The 19,995-nt window shown below is 41.7% G+C and overlaps 1 long non-coding RNA gene across 4 annotated transcripts in view; it reads left to right on the top strand.

Moving 5' to 3' along the window:
- The window catches only part of LOC110196972 (uncharacterized), a 154,104-nt gene that overhangs the window by 83,678 nt on the left and 50,431 nt on the right, over positions 1-19,995 (top strand). The gene's annotated exons all lie outside the window — the stretch shown is intronic.

Below are 19,995 nucleotides of genomic sequence, written 5' to 3'. Positions count from 1 at the left end.
CTTTGATTCTTTCAAGAATGTGGCATTCCATTCAAGAAATCCTTTGAATCCTTGAAGTGTGGTAGTATCCCATAAAACTGAGAAATAGTTCTTTCACCAGGCAGGGGTCCCCCACTTCAGTAAGCTTCATCTTATGTGGATACTTATAGACTGACTTATTACATGCCCCAGAAACTCCAGCTCCTCTTTCTCAAATGAGTACTTTAACTTGGCAAATAGCTTATCTGTAGACATTAATAATAGTTGCCACTTAAATACATAAGGCTTCAAGGTTTGCAAAATGCTTCTCATGCAATTTCTCATTCAAGCCTGGAGACATCAGATAAAGGAGTTGGGAGTATTTAGCTTGAGAAGGGAAGACTCAGGGGACACATGATGACTGGCTTCAAGTGTTTGAAGGGCTATCATGGGGAAGAGGGAATAGATTTGTTCCCTTTTACCCTAGAGGGTAAAACCAGGAGTCAGGTTAGAAATTGCAAAGATGTCAATTTCAAGTTGATGTCAGGGGAAAGTTTGTCATGGTAATTGTGGAATAGGTTAAGGGCAGTTTGGTGGTGCAGTAGATAGAGCACCAGCCATGGAGTCAGGAGAACCTGAGTTCAAATTTGGTCTCGGACTAGACTCTTGACACTTACTAGCTGTGTGACCCTGGGCAAGTCATTTAACTTCAATTGCCTCACAAAAAAAAATGGAACAGGTAACTCAGGAGGTAGTGGGTTTCCACTCGGTTGAATAGAGGCTGAATGACTACTCTTTGGGTAGGAGTTCCTTTTAAATAAGGCTTCCACTACATGGCTGACTCAGTCCCTTACAACTTTGAAATTCAAGGAACTAGATGGTGCTGTGGGTAGGGGACTCAACGATTTGGAGGCAGAAAGACCTGAGTTCAAATATTGCCTCAGACAAATATAGCTTTAAGGTCCTGAGAAAGTCACGCAAGCCCTCTCTGCTTCAATTTTCTCATCTTTAAAGTGGGGGAAAGGGCAGCTAGGTGGCACAGTGGATAGAGTGCCCAGTCTGGAGTCATGAAAACCTGAGTTCAAATCCAGCCTCAGACACTTACTAGCTGTGTGACCCTAGGTAATTCGCTTCACCCTGTTTGCCTCAGTTTCCTCATCTATAAAATGAGCTGGAGAAGGAAATGGCAAACCACTGTAGTATCTCTGCCAAGAAAACCCCAAATGGGTCACCAAGAGTCCTACATGACTGAAAACAACTGAACAACAACAACAAAGTGGTTGAAAGTGGTTCTCCTCTCTTCTCACAGTTATTGGGAGGATTAGATTGTGCTTGTAAACTGCCTCACAACCTTGTAGTACAATATAAATGCTAGCTGGGACTCCTATGAGGTTGTGCTGCAGTTTTTTTTATTCTCATCTTGCAGATCAGGAAGGAACCTTTGCATCCAAAAGGTTAAAAGACCTATCCAGGGTGACTTAGCTGGTATTAGAGGCAGTATGTAAATCCAGACCTCACTTGCCCCCATGCCCAGTGTCCTTTTTACTATCTCATACTGCTTTTCAGTGGGTGCTAGAGGATAACCCAGGCCAACTTAGTGTCTCAGAAAGAAGTGACTATGTCACGATTGACCCTTCTCCTGTTGAACATGCCCTGAAATATCAGTGAACCTTTGAAAAACTGCAGGATGCTCCACTCACAGAAGAATTCCACCTAGACACTTACTAGCTATGTGATCATGAGCAAATCACTCAACCTCTCAGGGCCTCAGTTTCTTTGCCTGTAAAAAGGGGACAGTGATATTTTACCAGAGAATCAGTGCAGCATGGTAAGTAGAGAGCTGATCTTGAAGGCAGGAAAGAGGCAGCTTTGTCTCAGAGTCAGACTATGGGAGACAGAGAACCTAGAATGTAGAATCCTACAGCTGAAAGGGACTCAGAGTCCATCTAGTCCATCCTGCTCCTGGGAGGAGATCCCCTCTACAACATTTTTTTTTTTTGCTAGGCAATGGGGTTAAGTGACTTGCCCAGGGTCACACAGCTAGCAAGTGCTATGTGTCTGAGGCCAGATTTGAACTCAGGTCCTCCTGAATCCAGAGCCAGTGCTCTATCCACTACGCCACCTAGCTGCCCCATTCTACAACATTCTTATCAAGTAGACATGCAACCTCTTCTTGAGGCCCTCTCCTTCAGGTAAATCTACTACTTCATGAGTTTCAAAACATATTTCTAGTTTACCAGAAGTCAGACAGCACAGACTTCCACAAAAAGTAAGACTGACTCCCATTTCCAAGGAAGCTGTCAACCTTAGCACTCCAATAATGGCAACCATAAAAGCCTTTCTTCCTTTAGGAAGTCTATGGGAATAATTATTATATATATTACTTCTTAGCATACATCTGTCACATCTGTGCACATCTGAGAGTCCTGGAGATAGAAGAGAACCTTTCTCAAGGCCCACCAATGGCTGTGTTATGCAAAGCCAGCATGCGCGTGTCAGGAGCGTATCTTAGAATGTTGGGTATCTTTCTGATAATACATATTTCCCCTCTCCTTCTACCAACTCTGTTTTGCCTGAAGAGTAAGTGTTGCACAGTGAATATAGCATGGATGAAAGGTCAAGAGACCTAAAGCTGATTTCTATCCCAGATACTTAATAATTGTGCAATTATAAGCCCATCTTACAAAGCCTTAGTTTCTTCATCTGGAAACCAGGTGACAATAATATTGGATTAGCAAGTAAGTGTGGCAGAGTGCTTAGAGACCTCATCTTGGAGAAAGGAAGATCTGGTTCCCCATTCTGCTTCTGATGCATACTGGCTAATCACTTAAACTCTTAATTTGCTAGATGACTCTAAGAGTCTGAGTTGAAGAGAATGTGCCAACTTGTGTTGGTTTAGAGGGTGTTTCCTGTGTCAATGAAATCCCAGGTCCTATGCAAGTCCATGCATGGGGCATGGATGGTTCACGTTCTAAGCATAGGAGATTCCAGAAAGGAAAGGAGTTTTAGGCAGGGGATGGAAGGTTATCTAGAGCATTAACCTATAGTGAGAAAGGCTAGGAGCCCAGATGGTGGAGTAAAAGCAGTGACTTGTCTGAGCTCTCTCCCAAGCCCCTCCAAATACCTGTAAAAAATGGCTCTAAGCAAATTCTAGAGCAGCAGAACCCACAAAAAGATAGAGTGAAGCAAATTTCCAGCCCAAGACAACCTGGATGATTGATTGGAAAGATCTATTGCACCAGGCTGGGAGAGGAGCTCAGTTCAGCATGGGCTATGCAAACAAAGACCAGGCCTCAGTGAACCTGAAGCAGGCCTCAGGGGATTAAATCACAGGAAGCTGTGGTAGTTTCCAGACTTCTCAACCCATAAGCACCAAAGACAACTTAGAAGATCAGTGGGAAAGTTCTGTCTGACCAAGGTGAGAGAGGAGCTTGGTCCCAGCCCCAGGGTGGCAGCTGCTTCCAGAGCTCTTGGCCCACAGAGAGAGAGGGAATGGAGTGTATGGTCAGAGGGGGATTGCAGGGATCTCTTTGCTGGTGCTGAGGAAGGATTCTCTTGCTTTGCCCATGCTTGGATCTGGGTCACAGTTCTAGGTGGCGGTCCTGGGGAGAGGAGGAACGCTGACAGGGTGGAGCTTGTGGTGGCAGTGGAGAAAGAATCTTTCTCACAGTTCCAAGGCAGAAAAGAGTACTTGTGGTCACTCATAGACCAGAGAACAGGCCAGGAAAGGAGTAAACATATAGCCTTTGATCATATCACCTTGGAAGAACTGAAAACTTACAGGTCCCTAGAAGTATCTCTGAAAAGAGCTGCGCAAAACCCCCGAAGCTTGGGACAGTACATTCTCCACACTGGAAGCAGACCCCTACCTTAACAAAGAGTTTAAAAGTCAAGAAATTGGCTGCAAACATGAGCAAACTTCACAAAACAAAGTAAGACCACAGAATCTTTGTTTGGTCACAAAGAAGATCAAAATATACAACCAGAAGAAAACAACAAAGTCAAAGCTCCTACATCCAAAGCCTCCAAGAAAAATGTGAGTCAGTTCCAGGCCATGGAAGAACTCAAAAAGGATTTTGAGAAGCAAGTAAGAGAAGTAGAGGAAAAACTGGGAAGAGAAATAAGAGTGATGCAAGAAAATCATGAAAAACTAGTCGACAGAAAGGCTTGGCCCCGTACTCAGAAAGGTTTTCTAGTCTAGAAAGTCTATTGTTGTTGTTCAGTCCTTTCCAATTCTTCATGACTTCATTTGGGTTTTTCTTTTTTTTTTTTGTTTTGTTATTAAGGGTTTACTTTACCAGGCACTGTACTAAGCCCTGGGAATAGAAATACAGGCAAAAAGCTGCCACAGCATAAAAACCCCTCACCCACAAAACTTACATTCTCTTTTTGGGTAGGTTAGGGAATGAACACAGATAAGTGGATCCAAACCACAAACAAGGTAAATATAAAAATAATTTCACAGAACAAAATGCTGCAGGGAGACAGCTTGGAGGGGCAGGTTTCTTTCGTCAACTTTACTTCTTAGTAATAAAGAAAAATGGCTAGGTAAAAATGACAGACAAAAAGATTGTATCTGACAAAATATGTAACACCATGTTCACAAAGCCTCTTATCTCTATATTTTAAAAAAGGCACAAGTATTTCATCACCTGGTTTCCAGGGGACAATGCTGGTCAATATTGCAATTAATCTGAATTTGGCTGCCTTTTAGTGTCATATTCATTTTTATTATTATAGCTACTGTGTACTCTGCTTGCTTTGCTTTACATCAATTCAAGTAAGTCCCCATTTTTTTCTGAATTTCTTATATTCACTCCTTAAAAGTATAATGATATTAATATACCACAATTATTCAGTCATTTCTCAATTGACAATCACCCATTTTGTTTCTTTTTGTTTGTTTGTTTTTTGTTACTATGAAAAGTACTGATAGGATTCTGTTAATTTAAATATTTTCTTATAACTTTTTTTGTGTACTAATTTCATTTCTGAATATATTCCTCTCCTCACCTGTGCTCAGGAAACATGCAAAATAGAAAAGTAGCCAGATCCTTTCTCAGAAAGCCATCCCTTTGTAACAAAGGATAAAAAGAGAAAAAAAGTTTGCTTAAGGAGACTAACATCAGCCAAAAGGGGGAAGGGAAAGGAATAAGCACTCGTATAGTGCCCATTATGTGACAGGCAAAGCAGTGTTTCATACTCATAGTTTGCCACCTTTGCAAAGAAGGGAAATGCATGTTCTCCTCTCTTCACTGGAGTTAAACTTGGTCATAATTATGCAGTTGTTTCTTTTCTCGTTCTTTCCATTTACATTGTTGTGGTCATTGCGTATATTGTTTTCTTGGTTCTTATTATATCACTCCACATGTATTCATATAATTCTTCCCATGCTTCTCTAACAGGCATTGGAGCTGAGCATATACCCTAGCTCCAGGGATTCACATTTGTCTTCTTTTTGACAAAGCAATCTGGGTTAAGTGACTTGCCCAGGATCACACATCTAGTAAGTATCAAGTGTCTGAGGCTGCATTTGAACTCGGGTCCTCCTGACTCCAGGGCTGGTGCTCTATCTGCTGTGCCACCTAACTGCCCCAGATTCACATTTTCTCTTGCTTGTTATATACCCACCCTGAAGACCTAAGGAAAATTTCTACAATAAACCTTAGGTAAAGCTCACTCTAGTGTCTACCCTAAAAGTGATTAACAACATTTCTTCTAGTAAAGATATTCAACATACAAAACATTTATCAGGTATAGGACAGCTATTTTTCCCCACTACAAAAGAAATACTTAACATACAAAAGATCCATAAGTATATGTTAACAAATACGTAAAATAAACAATATAATCCACTATATATAATACTTTCCATTTGGGGTTTTCTTGACAAAGATAATGGAGTGGTTCACCATTTCCTGTAAATTGCCATTTACAGGTGAGGAAATGGAAGCAAAGAAGGTTAAGTGACTTGCCCAGGGTCACACAGCTAGTGAGTGTTTGAGGCCAGATTTGAACTCAGGAAGATGAGTCTTCCTGACACTGCTCTCTCCACTGCACCACCTAGCTGCCTACTCTATTATACTCAGTTTTTATGGGATGAAGTTCAGCCTTTTCAGAAAACCATCATTCTAATGTCTGAAGCCATGGCCCATAAAAAGCAGTTCTTAAGTATACACACGCAGACAAACATACAGACACACACACACACACACACACACACACACACAACTATCTACATAGCTAGCACTCAATTATCCTACTTTTTTCCCCAAAGTTTCAACCTTCAACTGCCAGAAAAGTTGAAAACACTTCCCTTGTCCCCACTTCCTTTAGTTTCCTACCTAGGACTTCAAAGCTCTCAAGAATACTTCCCAGGTTTCTTTTGATGCTGTCATCTGTCTCCCTATGAATCAGGAGAAGTGGGCAGTGACCATTGTGTTCGCTCTGCCTTGGCAGGCTCTCCGACATGTCTGAAGTCTTGCCAGGCTCTCTGCCACAGGTTTAAAAAAAAACCAAGACAAAACAAAACAAAAACACTGCAGGAATGAGAACAAGTGGTATAAATCAATCCCTGAAGATATGAAAGAAAGCGCGACACGGGTATCTCACCACCTAGCCAGATTGGCCAAGTATGGAAAAGCGATGTCAGTTTCAGGATATAATAGGAATCTGCTTTTTTTTTTTAAATTGCTTTTAGCTCTTACAGAGTGTTATCTCATGAGTCTTTCCAGAACAATGGGCAGGCCATGTCCTCTCCATCTGCAGCCATCAAGTGGTAATTATTTAATTCATTTTTCCCCCTGAATAACTCTGTAAATTAATTGAATAGCAGGAGCAATAGAATACTGAGGGGAGAAATAGAACATATTCGGTATGCTTAAATGGAGTGAATAGGACCTAAGTACTGAATCAGTCACAGCCAGGCTAGCTTTGTGAAAGGTGGTGGTGCAATCTAGTAGAAAGAACATTATTGAATTGGAGGTCAGTGAGCCAGGGTTCTAGAATCATGTATTGAGAGCTGGAAGGGGCCTCAGAGGCAGCTTAGTTCAGCCCATTTATTTTACAGATGAAGAAACTGAGGCTGTAAAGGTTAGATGATACCTTTGAGGCTACAGAGGTAGCATTGGAGGTGGGATTTCAGCTTAGGTCCTCTGATTTGAGACTCTTGCTCTTTCTAATGACCCTGCTCTGCTCCTGGGTGACCTTAAGCAAATCCTTTCCTTTCTCTAAGACAGTTTCTCTCCCTGTAAAATGAGGGAGTTGGACTTTTGTTGTTCGGTCATTGTTAGTTGTATCTGACTCTTCATGACCCCATTTGGGGTTTACCTGGCAAAGATACTGGATTGGCTTGCCATTTCCATCCCCAATTTATTTTTATAGATGAGGAAACTGAGGCAAATAGGGTTTAATGATTTGCTCAGGGTCACACAGCTAGTGAGTGTCTGAGGCCAGATTTGAACTCAGGAAGATAAATCTTGACTCCAGACTGGGCACTCTATCCACTAGGCTAGATAATTTCTAAAATCTCTTCCAGCTCAAATATTCCATAAGTCTATGTCAAAGGCCAGACTTGGAGAGTAAGCATTTATTATGCCTCTACTACACGTCAAGCGCTCTGAAAGGTGCTTAGAGATACTAAGAAAACAAGTCTTGATCCTGAAGAGGCTTCTATCCTGCTGCAAGGACATAGACAAATGAATACAAAACATAGACAGAACAAAATAGAAAGTAATTTTTAGTGAGAGTGCTAATAACTGGGTGTCAACGGAAAGCCCTTTCCGAGATGGCTCTTGTGCTGAGTGTTGAAAGGAGCATGGAGAGCATTCCAACCCCATGGGGACAGAGGCAGTAGATGGAAAGTTCTATGGAACATCAATTAGGCCAGTGTGTCTGAAACACAGTATGTGTGAGGGGGAGTAATGTGAAATCTATTTGGAAAGGTAAGCTGGAGTCAAATTGTGAAGGGCTGTAGGTGCCAAACGAAAGAGTTTGTGTTTTTGTCCTAGAACCAGTAGCAAGCCAGGGAAGTTTTTTGAGCAGGGTATTGACATGGGGAGCAGCCTGTATTTTGGGAATATCAGTGTTTTAGGAATATAAGCTTCATGGAGAATGGATTGGGGGTGGGGAGAAACTGAGGCAGGAGAACCAATTAAGAGAGTGATGTGAGAGTCCAAGTGAGAAGTGAAGAAGGCCTGAGCTCCAGTGGTGAGGGGGTGAGATGTTGTGGAGGTGGACTTAGTCAAATGTTGAAATTGATTCAATAGACAGAGGGATGAGGAGGAGGAAAGCAGAGGAAAGAAGACAGGGAAGGGACTTTTCAGAGCTTTTTTAACATGAACTGTATGTAACCTATAATGGGGCAGTAATGGGCTTTGGTCATTATACCCGAGAGTTTAGGTATTGGCCTAGTTTTAATATAGCTCATTGTCTCACTAACTTCTGCTTGGTCCACTCTAATTTTCAAATAATCTGTTACTTGGGTAAGGTTTTGTACCTCTTATGCTAAACTGTAATTCTTTTTTTCCAATCTTTCCTCTAAAGTTCTCATTTCTTCTCCAATACTTCTCTCTCTCTCTCTCTCTCTCTCTCTCTCTCTTCTCTCTCTCTCTCTCTGTCTCCCCCTTCCTCCCCTCCCTCTCTTTCTTTCTCTAAATCTATCTCTGTCTCCTTTATCGTCTGTCTCTTCCTGTTTCTCTGTCTCTCTCTGTCTCTTTCTCCTTCTCCTTTCTCCTCTCTCTCTAACTCTCTCTGTCTCTTCTCTGTTTCTCTGTCCTTCTCTCTTCTCTTCTCTCTCTCTCTCTTCTCTCTTTCTCTTCTCTCTCTCTCTCTCTCTGTCTCTCTCTCTCTCTCCTTTTTCCTCTCTCTCTTCATCTTCTTATTCCTCTCTGTCTGTCTCTCTCTGTCTCCTTTCTTCTCTTTCTCTGTTTCTGTCTCTCTCATTTCTCTCTCTGTCTCTTTCTCTCCTATCTTCTTGTCCTTTCTCCTGTCTCGTTTCATTTATATAATATTAACTCTAAAAAAATTCTTGATTTATTTCTTGTAGAAATCCTAATTGATCTTGTGGGCAAGCTATACTTTTCTTAAAGGTTTTCCTTATGAGATTATCCTCATGATAACAATCCTTCCTTATGAGACTATGATTTCTAGAGTTACAATCTACTATGTTTATTCTTGGGCATCCTGGCATCATAACAGATCATTACTTATTTTCTTTACTCCTTCTTTTAGGTTTCCTCTCTAGATTGAGACTTGGCATTAGGCTAGGTTCTGCACATTTTTGGCAAGTTTGTAGTGACCTCATATGGTTCTGGCCTGTCTTATCTGGGTCTTGCCCAGATATCAGGTATTGAGTGCCAGGTTCTTCAAGGCTCACAGGAGTATTTTGAGTCAAGGAAAAGCAAACTTTCAATGGGCCCTATGCAGTCTGATTAAGGGTATGTACTTATCGCTATGGGGCAGCTAGGTAGACCAACGGATAGAGCACTGGCCTGTAGTTAGGAAGACCTAAGTTCAAATTTGGCCTCAAACACTAGCTGCGTGACCCTGGACAAGTCACTTAACTCTGTTTGCCTCAGTTTCCTCATCTGTAAAATGAACTGTAAAAAGAAATGACAAACCTCTCCAGTATTTTTGTTGAGAAAACCCCAGATAGGGTCACTTAGAATCAGACACAACTGAAACAACTGAATAACGACAACAGTATATTGCTACCTCCTGGTCTCTTCAGGATCCAGACCCCAGTCTGGATCTAAACAACACAGTTGTAGACTTGATTGTGGGTGGCACACCAGTAGATAGTAGTTGGCTCCAGACCCTGTCAGCTACCAGAAAGGCTTCACAAATTCAGAATGATCATGCTGCTGGCCTATGTTTGTTCAGGGCTAGGGGCTGAGTTGCCATCAACTTCGAGGATAGCGGGGATAGATAAGGCTGCTGAACTAATTCTGTTCTGAACCAGCTTCTCTGGGATGAATATGGATCCTCTCCAGGTGACCCCTGTGCTTCTGACCTAGGCCTGTTCAGAGACCTGGAAGTTCAGTCTATGATCTTGCCCCTCTCAAAGCCCCTCTGGGAAACCCCATATTGTTGGCAACAACTCTATTCCAGTCCTGGGACTGAGTGTTTGACCCACTCTAGGAGACCCTCACTGCTGGTCTAACTCTGTTTAGCCCTGAAGGCTGAGTCTGCAATCCTAGCCCCTAGCCCACCTTTGTTCCACAGCTGCTGCCTTGGTCACTTGACTATGGTTTGAATTTGATATTTTGTTCTCGAAAAATGACCTGCTGATTTCTCCTTAGATTTCCCAACCACTACTTAGTTTGATGTTCTTCTTAGATCTTTGTTGTAGTGGTGATGGTGGTGGTGGTAGTAGGGTGTGTGTGTGTGTGATGAGTGGTACTGCTTTCTTCTATTCTGCCATCTTGTCTGGTCTCCTGAGTTAAAGTATTAGAACAAAATACAATTGTGACTTAGGATAAGTGGGTGTGGTTTTACTTTTTTCAGAAATCCTCTTGCACTGTAGTCATTTAAATTGTACAAAAGTGCACATGTGTGCTGGACTAGAGTAAACAAGGAAGGGGAAATGAAATATAGCTCAAGAAACTGAGATTGTGTAGCCTGGAGATGACATGATAACTGTCATCAAGTATTGGAAGGGATATCATGTCTCAGACGGATGGGATTGTTCTGCTTGGCCCTAGAGGGTGGAATGAGGATGAATGTATGGAAGTTTTGGCAAAACAGATATCAACTCAGCAAAGGGAAAATTCCCAGGCATGAGAGGTATCCAAAAGTAGGCTGTGCTTCTTTGGGAGGCGATGACGTCCTTATTTTACTGGGGGTCTTTAAGCAGCAGCAAAAATGTTGTAGAAGGGATTTCTGCTGGACTAGATGTCTTCTGAGATCCATGATGGAGACAGCAGAAGAAAGACTAGAAACTAGGGCTGTGGCTTTTGATAGGAAATAGCCACTCCTTTTCTTCCTCTCCACATTCTCCACTTACCCTTCAATAGATGACTCTAGGTCCTTTTTATGTCTCAATGTAATTAGCAGAAGAAACCTGGAGTTATGTATCTCAGGGTGAGCTTGAGAGCCCTGGGGCTAAAATAGATAATCCCTGTTTGGTAAAAAGAGGCTCACAATACTGAGTCCTTCTCACAAGTGTATCCTGGACAAATTAACAGGACTGAAGGAGGTTGCCTGGATTTGAAATTAGGGCTAGGGTCCAGGTTTCCTTTTTCTTCTTATCACTGCAACACATTGAATTGATTCTGTCATTTCCAGTTCACTAAAGAGCAAACCCAGCCTACCATTCGTTCCTCTATGAAACTAGGAGGTAGGAGGAGGGGGATTGGTCCTATCTGCTGTGGCCCCTAGTATTCCTGTGGTAGCATAGTAACTTAACCCAGCTGTCCATCCTGAGCTCCCTACAAGATATTAGTGACTCAGTCCCCTGGAAGATAATCCAACAGCCTATTATCCACAGAGGGAAAAAGCAGAAAAATTAGTCAATGCAGCATTTGTCATTCCAATGAACACGGCATGTCCCTTTTGCTCCCAATTATGGCTGGCATGGAAAGGTCATGAGGTTTTGGAAGAAATGCAATCAACCCTGAGGAAAGAAAAACAAAGGTTTATTCTCAGACCAGGCATGGTTGCATGAGAGCTACAAATATATGTGTATATATATTATACATACATTTTATATATATATACATATATGTATGTGTGTGTGTGTGTGTGTGTGTGTATTTTGTTTCATTTTTTTCCCAACTAGTTGGGTTGACTGTAACAAACATGGCCTTTCCTGATTGATACCTGTATCCCACCTGTGCTTCAGGGTTCAGGAAGTTACAATATGGCATCCTATTAGTCAACAGTGATCCTTTAGGCAAAGGTTAATGTCATTGTGGTTGGTAATCAGGAGTATTTGTTGATGGAGACAAGTAAAACAATGGTGTAAGAAAGGTGGAAGGTCAAACTGGCAAACAGCTGAGGCTGTTTCCTCTGCATCTACGTCTTCCCTCCTTCCCTTTGTTAGTTGAATTCTGAGCCATCCTTTAAAGGCCAGCTTAGACACCCTTGCATGGGACCTGTCTTCATCCTTTCAACAGTAACGAGTGGCTTTCCCTCTCCAACTTTTGCTTGCTAACTTTCCAATTCACTTAATGTATAATATTATATTTATTATAGTTATTATATTATATATTATAGTTATCTTCTTGGTAGGGATCTTGTCCTTTTATCCTAGGAATCCCGACTTTTTTTGCATCACAGACTCCTTTGGCAATTTGGTCAAGCCTCAGAATAAAGTTTTAAAATCCATAAGATTATGAAGGAAACCAATGATACCAATATTAAGATAAAAAAACTTTTGTAATAAGTTCACATACCATTTGCTATTAGATGGTAAGGACCATGAGACGAGGACATATGTTACATATGTATTTTTTTTGGTGAGGGGAGGAATAATCCAGTTTGGGAAGAAGAGTCTAGAAGTGTGATTTTATCGGGATAGGGACCTCCCTTTGCTAATACAGATTAGGAAAGACTTCTGAAATATATGGTGTTAGTGAATCACCTTGGGGCACTGAGGGGTTAAGTGACTTGCTTAATCATGTTCACATAACTAGTTTATGCCAGAGACAGAATTTGAACCCAGGCTTTCCAGCATCTGAGGATGGTTCTCTATTACCTTATGCTAGCATTTATGTGGCCCTTTAAGATTTGCATTTATTTGTTATCTTGCATGAGCCTCACAACAACAACCCCGTGCTGGGAAGTAAGAAGTTTTATTATTCACATTTTATAAATGAGGACATGGAGCCTGAGAGAGGTTAAGTGACTTTTCCAGGGTCACACAGCTAGTAAGTGTCTGAGGCAGGATTCAAACTCAGGTCTCCTTGACTCCAGGTCCAGTGCTCTGTGAACTGTGGTGCCACCTGTTGCCCTCATCTAAGCTTCAACTCCAATCACAGACCTGTACACAAAAGTCAACTCTGTGTTAAGAGCTGGGGATGCAAAGAAAGGCAGAAACAGTCCTTGCCCAGTAAGGAGCTGACAACTTAGTGGAGAAGACAATATTCACACAATTATGTACAATTAACAACAACAGACATTTTTTACATAGTGCTTTAAGGATTGCAGAATTTTTTTTTAACAAATAATCTCTCGTTTTTATAACAATCTTAGGAGATAGTTGCTATTATTATCTCCATTTTACAGATGAGGAAACTGAGGTTAAGTGACTCTGCAGGGACACGCAGCTAGTAAGGTTTTAAGGATAGATTTGAACTCAGGTCTTCCTGACTCCAACTCCAGATCTCTATCCACTGTGCCTCCTAGTGGCCTCTTTGTGTATGTGGGATAAATTGGAAATAGTTTCACAGGGAAGGCACTAGCAGTGATAGGAACCATGAAAGGCTTCTTTCTAGCAGAAGATGGGAAGCTGAGACTTGAAGGAAGACAGTGAATACAGAAGATGGATGTAAGGAGGGAGAGAATTCCAAGCCAGTGAAAACGCAGAATCTGGAGATGGTATGTCATGCTACAACCATCAGCGAGACCATTGGATCTGAGAGTATGTGAAGATGAGCAGAGTCTAAGAAGGGGCTAGGTCATGAGAGGCTTTCAAAGCCAAACAGAGGATTTTCTGTTTGATCCTGGAGGTCCTAGTGGACCCCTGGAGTTTATTTGAATAGAGAGGTGATATAGTCAGACCTGACCTTTGGGAAGAGCACTGTTGATAGTAGAGGAAGGCTGGACTTCAGTGGGAAGAGCCTTAGGGCAGAGGGATCAGCACACAGTAGACAGCTGACAAATGTTCATTGTGTTACATTTTTATGGGTCAGTAATGCAGTCTTTGTATATGAAAAATGGAGTATTATTTCATGCTTACTCAGATTTAGCTTGGAAACAGGAAGACATCAGATGTTCCAATGTACAGATCCTGGTGAGCTCCCATTTCTAATTTTGTGTATTTGTTATATAATGGTGACAACAAAGTGAACTTTCTCCGCTAAGTCCCCTTTGAAAAACTTCAGGGTCATTATCATGTCAGACACCTGGAAAGAATCTCCATTTTTTTAATAGGATGCTCAGTCAGTGGTAAATACCTGTCAGAAAAGTTCACATTTTGAAAAGAACATGTTTCTTTTCTTTTGTGTCTTGATTATTTTTCCTTGTGCGTATACCTCTGATCAATTCAATTCATTGTTCAGAACCCTTCCACGGCTCTCTGATGCTTACAGAATGAAGTCCAATCTCCTCATCCTAGCATTCAAGGCCTTCCAAAATCTAGTTTCAATTGACCTTTCCAGCCCTATTTCCCACCGTTCTCTTCTTAACTAAATGACCCATTGGGGACCTCAGGATGTGGGGGTAGGAGGAACAGCAGTAGGCCAAATAGAAATGAAGCTGCTCTGGTTTCTACGAAATGAGGAGAGATTCTGTGAATCCCCGGGTGACTTGCCTCCATTTACAACATATGGGATGTTATGGTGCAACATCTGTAGACTTAAATGGGCTTTCAGATAATTTTCCCAAATACTTTAGCTTAGGAAGGGAAATTTTGCTTTGCCTAAATGAATGAATGCATAAATAAGAAAACAAATAAGTAAAGAAACAAACAGATAAATTTGTTGTTGTTGAATTGTTCTCAGTTGGGTTGGACTCTTCATGACCCCATTTGGGATTTTCTTGGCAAAGATACTGGAGTAGTTTGCCATTTCCTTCTCCAGCCAATTTTACAGATGAAGAAACTGAGGCAAACAGGGTTAAGTGATTTGCCTGGGATTATGCAGCTAGTAAGTATCTGAGAGCTAGATTTGAAGGCAGGAAGATGAGTCTTCCTGACTCCAGGCCCCACACTCTATCCACTGAGCCACCTCACTGCCAGATAGATAAATAGATTGACAAATAAACCAAACAATTTTGCATTGATCTGTCCATTTCCCAGGCTTCCCTGACAAAGTAATGAGAACTCACTCTGAGCAGCTCCACTCCTCACCTCCCTTCAGATACAGATGTTCTCTTTTCATTGAGTTTATGGGAAAAAGACAGCTAGAGGGCCTGGGATTTCTTTTCCTCCTATTTTCTGATTTCCTTTGGGCTCACCTTGATTTCTTGTAAGCTTTGAGCCCAGGCTCATTTTTGTTATTTGATCTAAAAGGATTCCTTAGGTGCCAAAAGGAGTCAATCAATCTCTAAGCACCTGGAGCCTGCAAGTAAGCTACCATTTTGGTTTCCAAGAAGGGGTTTTCTTGGTCTTTGTGGGTCTTTGCTGTAAGAACAGAATTACCTTGAGCAGGAAAACCACAGTTACATCGTTCTTGAAATGTTTGGAGGATTCTTGGGCACCTGGCACAGACCATGTGACATTGTAAAAGTGAAAACAAACTTACTTGATGAACCATAAATCTGCCTAAGCCACCTGTTGTGACAGTCAGGTGGGAAGGAGGTAGGGTGTGAGTTTGACACGGTTTCTGTTCCTTTTCTTTTAAAAAAAAATCGGATCAGATGCAGCTACCAGATGATTGCTATGTTTCATTGTAGCTCTGAAGCTCTAAGCTATTTTTGCAGGGCCTGGTGGTCAGCTCTTGGGGTTTTCACCACCTGCTGCTGTCTACACCTTTGTAGTCCAAGGCAAACAGTAGGGCCCTTTGTCCCTCCTTGTCTATGTTTCTCTCATCCTCCTTAGAACCCCTGGCTTGTTTTAAGAATCACCTTAAATATGGGGCAGCTAGGTGGTGCAGTGGATAGAGCACTGGCCCTGAAGTCAGGATGACCTGAGTTCAAATCAGCCCCAGACCAAATACATTTACTAGCTGTGTGACCCTGGGCAAGTTACTTAATCCCAATTGCCTAAAAATAAAAAAAAAAATTAAAATGTATTAAAAAAAAAAAGAATGACCTCAAATACCACTTCCTGCAGGAGGCCATTTCTGTGCCCCCCTCAAAGATCACCTTTCATCTGTTCACTATGTGTCTTGTATATTATCATTTATTTATATGCCATCTCCTCCATTAGAATATAAGCGCCTGAGGGAAGGAACTGTCTTTGCTTTTGTTTGTATCCCCTGTGCTTAGCATGGCATAAATGCTTGTTAATTAATTGATTACTACAAATTGTGCCCACACAATCATCGCTCTAAGGCTGGAAGGGACCTTACAGGGCCATCACATCCAACCCATTCATTTTAGCGATGAGGAAACAAAGGCCCAGAGAGGTTTAGACCTGCCCAGGGTCATACCCTAGGAGGGTCAAGAGGCCATTAGGTCAACCCTGCCATAAGAGTGTTGAGTGAGAGGGGCTGGGAGGTGGTGGAGTGTTTGTAGGAGAGGTAATGAGGAAGAGGAAGGGAGTAATTTTCTTCTTCTTCATGGACCGCTTGACTTTTGTTGCTTGTGAGAAGAGGTCCCAGTGGACCAAGGGGTGTGGTATCGGCTAAGTTCCTTTTTCTACCTGTGGAAGTGAGGCTGGTAAGTACAGAAAAAACAAACAAACCAATAAATCGAATCAAAAACCAAAACCCCCAAACCTCCAAACAATCAAGCTTGATAGGCCCCCAACAACGATGCAGAGTTCTCACAAGGGAAATGCTTTTCCCCTTGTTGTCTGGTTGAATTGAGCAGTGGCCTTTCTCCCTCCTCTGTCCCCCTAGGTGAAATATGCCCTACGTTAGATTAGAGTTCTTGGAGAGGCTCCAGAATGTAGGCATGGGGCAGGGTACTCTCTGGACCTGATCTACCCTTCTGGGGTTGGACTAGAACCAGACTGCACTTACTAGTACTAATGATATTTAAATAATGCTTTAAGGTTTACAAAGGGCTTTACAGATGTCTCCCTTGATCAACTACAATCCTATGAGGTAAGTGTTATTATTATCCCCATTCGGCAGATGAGGAAACTGAGGCAAACAGAGTTGAAACGACTTGCCAAAAGTCACACAGCTACTAAGAATCTGAGGCTAGACTTGAACTGACCCCAGGTCAACCCTTCTCTTCACTGCACCACTTAGCTGTCATTTATTAAGCATAACACTTGACATATCTCACCTGATCCTCACGACAATGCTTCACTTTACAGATGAGAAAATTGAGGGGTAGCTAGGTGGCGCAGTGGATAGAGTACTAGCCCTGGGTTCAGGAGGGCCTGAGTTCAAATCTGGCCTCAGACACATAACACTTACTAGCTGTGTGACCCTGGTCAAGTCACTTAACCCCATTGCCTAGCCAAAAAAAAAAAAAAAAGAATGCTTGTGGCAGCTAGGTGGTGCAGTGGATAGAGCACCAGCCCTGAAGTCAGGAGGACCTGAGTTCAAATGTGGCCTCAGACCAAACACTTGACACTTACTAGCTGTGTGACCCTAGGCAAGTCACTTAACCCCATTGCCTAGCCAAAAAAAAAAAAAAGAAAAAGAAAGAAAAAAGAAAATTGAGGCTGAGAGGGGTTAAGTGGCTTGCCTACCATTACACAGCCAGTAAGTATCCAAGGCAGGATTTGAACTTAGAACTACCTGACTGGTTGATATTGTTTTCATTGTACTACCCTTGCAGTTTCACATTTGTGCCACCTAGCTCCTCTTGGAAGTATACATGTTTGCGTCTTTAATGTTGGGAGGGTGAGTAGTGGGATGAAGTCCAATTTGTGCTGCTTAATTGGCTCATGGATTTTTCACAAACCTTGGTTCCTTTTCGCAGCTCAGCTCCCTCTCAGGCTTCACCTAGAAGGCTTAAATATGAGGTTAGCTCTAGGCAAAATATTTCAAGATTCACAAAATTTGTTTTTGCTACTCATTTTTTCTTTCTTTGTCCTTTCTACCCCTATTCTTCAAAGGAGGGGGAAACAAAGATACAGGGAAGTGAAGGACTTGTCTAAGGTGATGTAGCTCCGGGTAGCTCTTAATTATTACCTTCTTTCTATATCATTTCATCTAATACACCATGCTGCCCCTTGTGGTATGGAAGTTAGGGAGCATTCTCCAAAGGGATTCCCTCTTTCATTTGGACTTTGACCAGAAAATCATCCAAGAAAGTGGCAAAGATCTTTGATGAGTGTATATTTGCCTGTTTTCTGCCTTTCAATATTTATAGAGGATTTTTTTTTTTTGCTTTTAGGCACTTGGGGTTAAGTGACTTGCCCAGGGTCACACAGCTAGTAAGTGTCAAGTGTTTGGTCTGAGGCTGGATCTGAACTCAGGTCCTCCTGACTATAGGGCCAGTGCTCTATCCACTGCGCCACCTAGCTGCCCCCATAGGGGATTGTTGAAAGTTATTTTGGCAGTTATGTGTATCAAGGAATCTTATATGATGCTGTACAGACCTTACATAATCTTAGAACTCTTATAAGGCTTAGCTGGGCTTCGCAACTTTTCATCAGCCTGATTCCCAACCTCTTCGTATAGAATATGGGGCATAGAAGTGTTAGGATCAGAATTCGGCTCTACTGCCATTGATGAGAACATAGATCGCTACAAAAATTCTGGCAGATTTTCACATCTACCATCTGTTTCATTTCACATCTACTTTTTGTCTTCTTCTGGGTTTCATCCTTCAATTGTCTTTATATCATCTAGCTCAGTGGGATCTCACACAAAGCTTTCTACAGGCTAATTTTCCATTCCTCTTCTTTTTGTTGTTTTGTGAAATATGATGTTCTATTATCTTTCTCTGTCAAGTTTTGTAAATGAGCTTATATTGTTAAATGAACTTTCCCGTGGCTTTTGTGTCTTTCTGCTTGACAAAGAAATTGTCCAGCATTTGCTGCTTGAGGCGATTTCTGGAATCTTCCTCATTGTGATTCTGTTTTTCTTTTTGCATTAGATAAACTTTTATTCTTTGCTGATTGTTTTTCGCATTCTGCACACAGTAGTTCCAAATTTTCTCTTCTCTCAAACTTCCTACGTCATATGCATACACACACACACACACACACACACACACCCTTCTCCTTCTCAGTAGGCAATCATGCTCCTTGTATTTTAATGCGAAAAGAGGAGCCAGTACTATATCCATTCTACTACCAGCTGTCTTTGTGCAGAGACTGTCCTCATCACTTCTTGTTTGGACTTTTACAAAAGCCTTTTAATTAGACTCTTGGCTTCTGGTCACTATTCCAATCTATTCTTCACATAGCTGCCAAAATAGTAATTTTCCTAATTCACCATGTCACTACCCTTCTAAAAATCCTTCAGTGGCTCTGTCTTACCTATAAGATAAAATATAAATGGCATAGTCTAGAACTCTTCTGTCTGAATTCCAATGATTTTTCCAGGTTTATTTCAATCTGTAGCCCAACTAGGTTCTAAGAAACCTTAACATAATTCTCACTTTGACAACCAAGTCAGGTCCCAGAGGTTCTCTGATGTCATTGGCTTGGGTCTCTATCAATGTGCTTCCTCTTTCCTCCTACCCACCTCCAAAATAGTATAGTTGAGAATCATTGAGCCAGCCTTAAGTACTTTTTAGAAAGGTGTAGTTACTAAGGTAAGTAAGGATATTTGGTACAAAACACCATCCCAAAAGTCTACAACACACTCTTCCACAAGCATATACAGAGTCCAGGGGAAAGTGGGCCCAAGCTTAGAAAACATATATACCAAAAGGGGAACTCACAACTCCTGGTGGCTGGAATTCCTTCTCTCCCCTTTGTGGGGTGCTTAAGGCATTTCTCTGAAGTATGGTGAATCTATATCCATATGTCTTTGGTTTCTGATGCAGACACTGCCATCAGCTGATCTGGATTTGTGGGTGGTACATTGATGGGAAGATGAGAAATGCATCAAAATCATATGGAATCTTCAAAACTCACTGGGTCAAAGGAGTGGGGAGAAGGAGACCCAGCTAGATCTGAGGCCTATCCTTCCACCTAAGCATTTTCTTCTCAGAGAGGTTAGCTCTAAATATTTGAATAAATCTGGTTCTAACTAACTTATTCATTTATAGGTGATCCCTGAGGCGTAGCTGAGTTACCTCCTCTCCAAACACAATTTTTGTGCAATATCACTCCAGTTTGATGGATTTTTTTTGCACATA

Source organism: Phascolarctos cinereus, unplaced genomic scaffold (genome assembly GCF_003287225.1).
Source record: "Phascolarctos cinereus isolate Bilbo 61053 unplaced genomic scaffold, phaCin_HiC Scaffold_5;HRSCAF=322, whole genome shotgun sequence".
NCBI classification, from domain to species: domain Eukaryota; kingdom Metazoa; phylum Chordata; class Mammalia; order Diprotodontia; family Phascolarctidae; genus Phascolarctos; species Phascolarctos cinereus.
The sequence above is the reverse complement of the archived record's forward strand: the minus strand, read 5'-3'. Positions and strand labels throughout refer to the sequence as shown.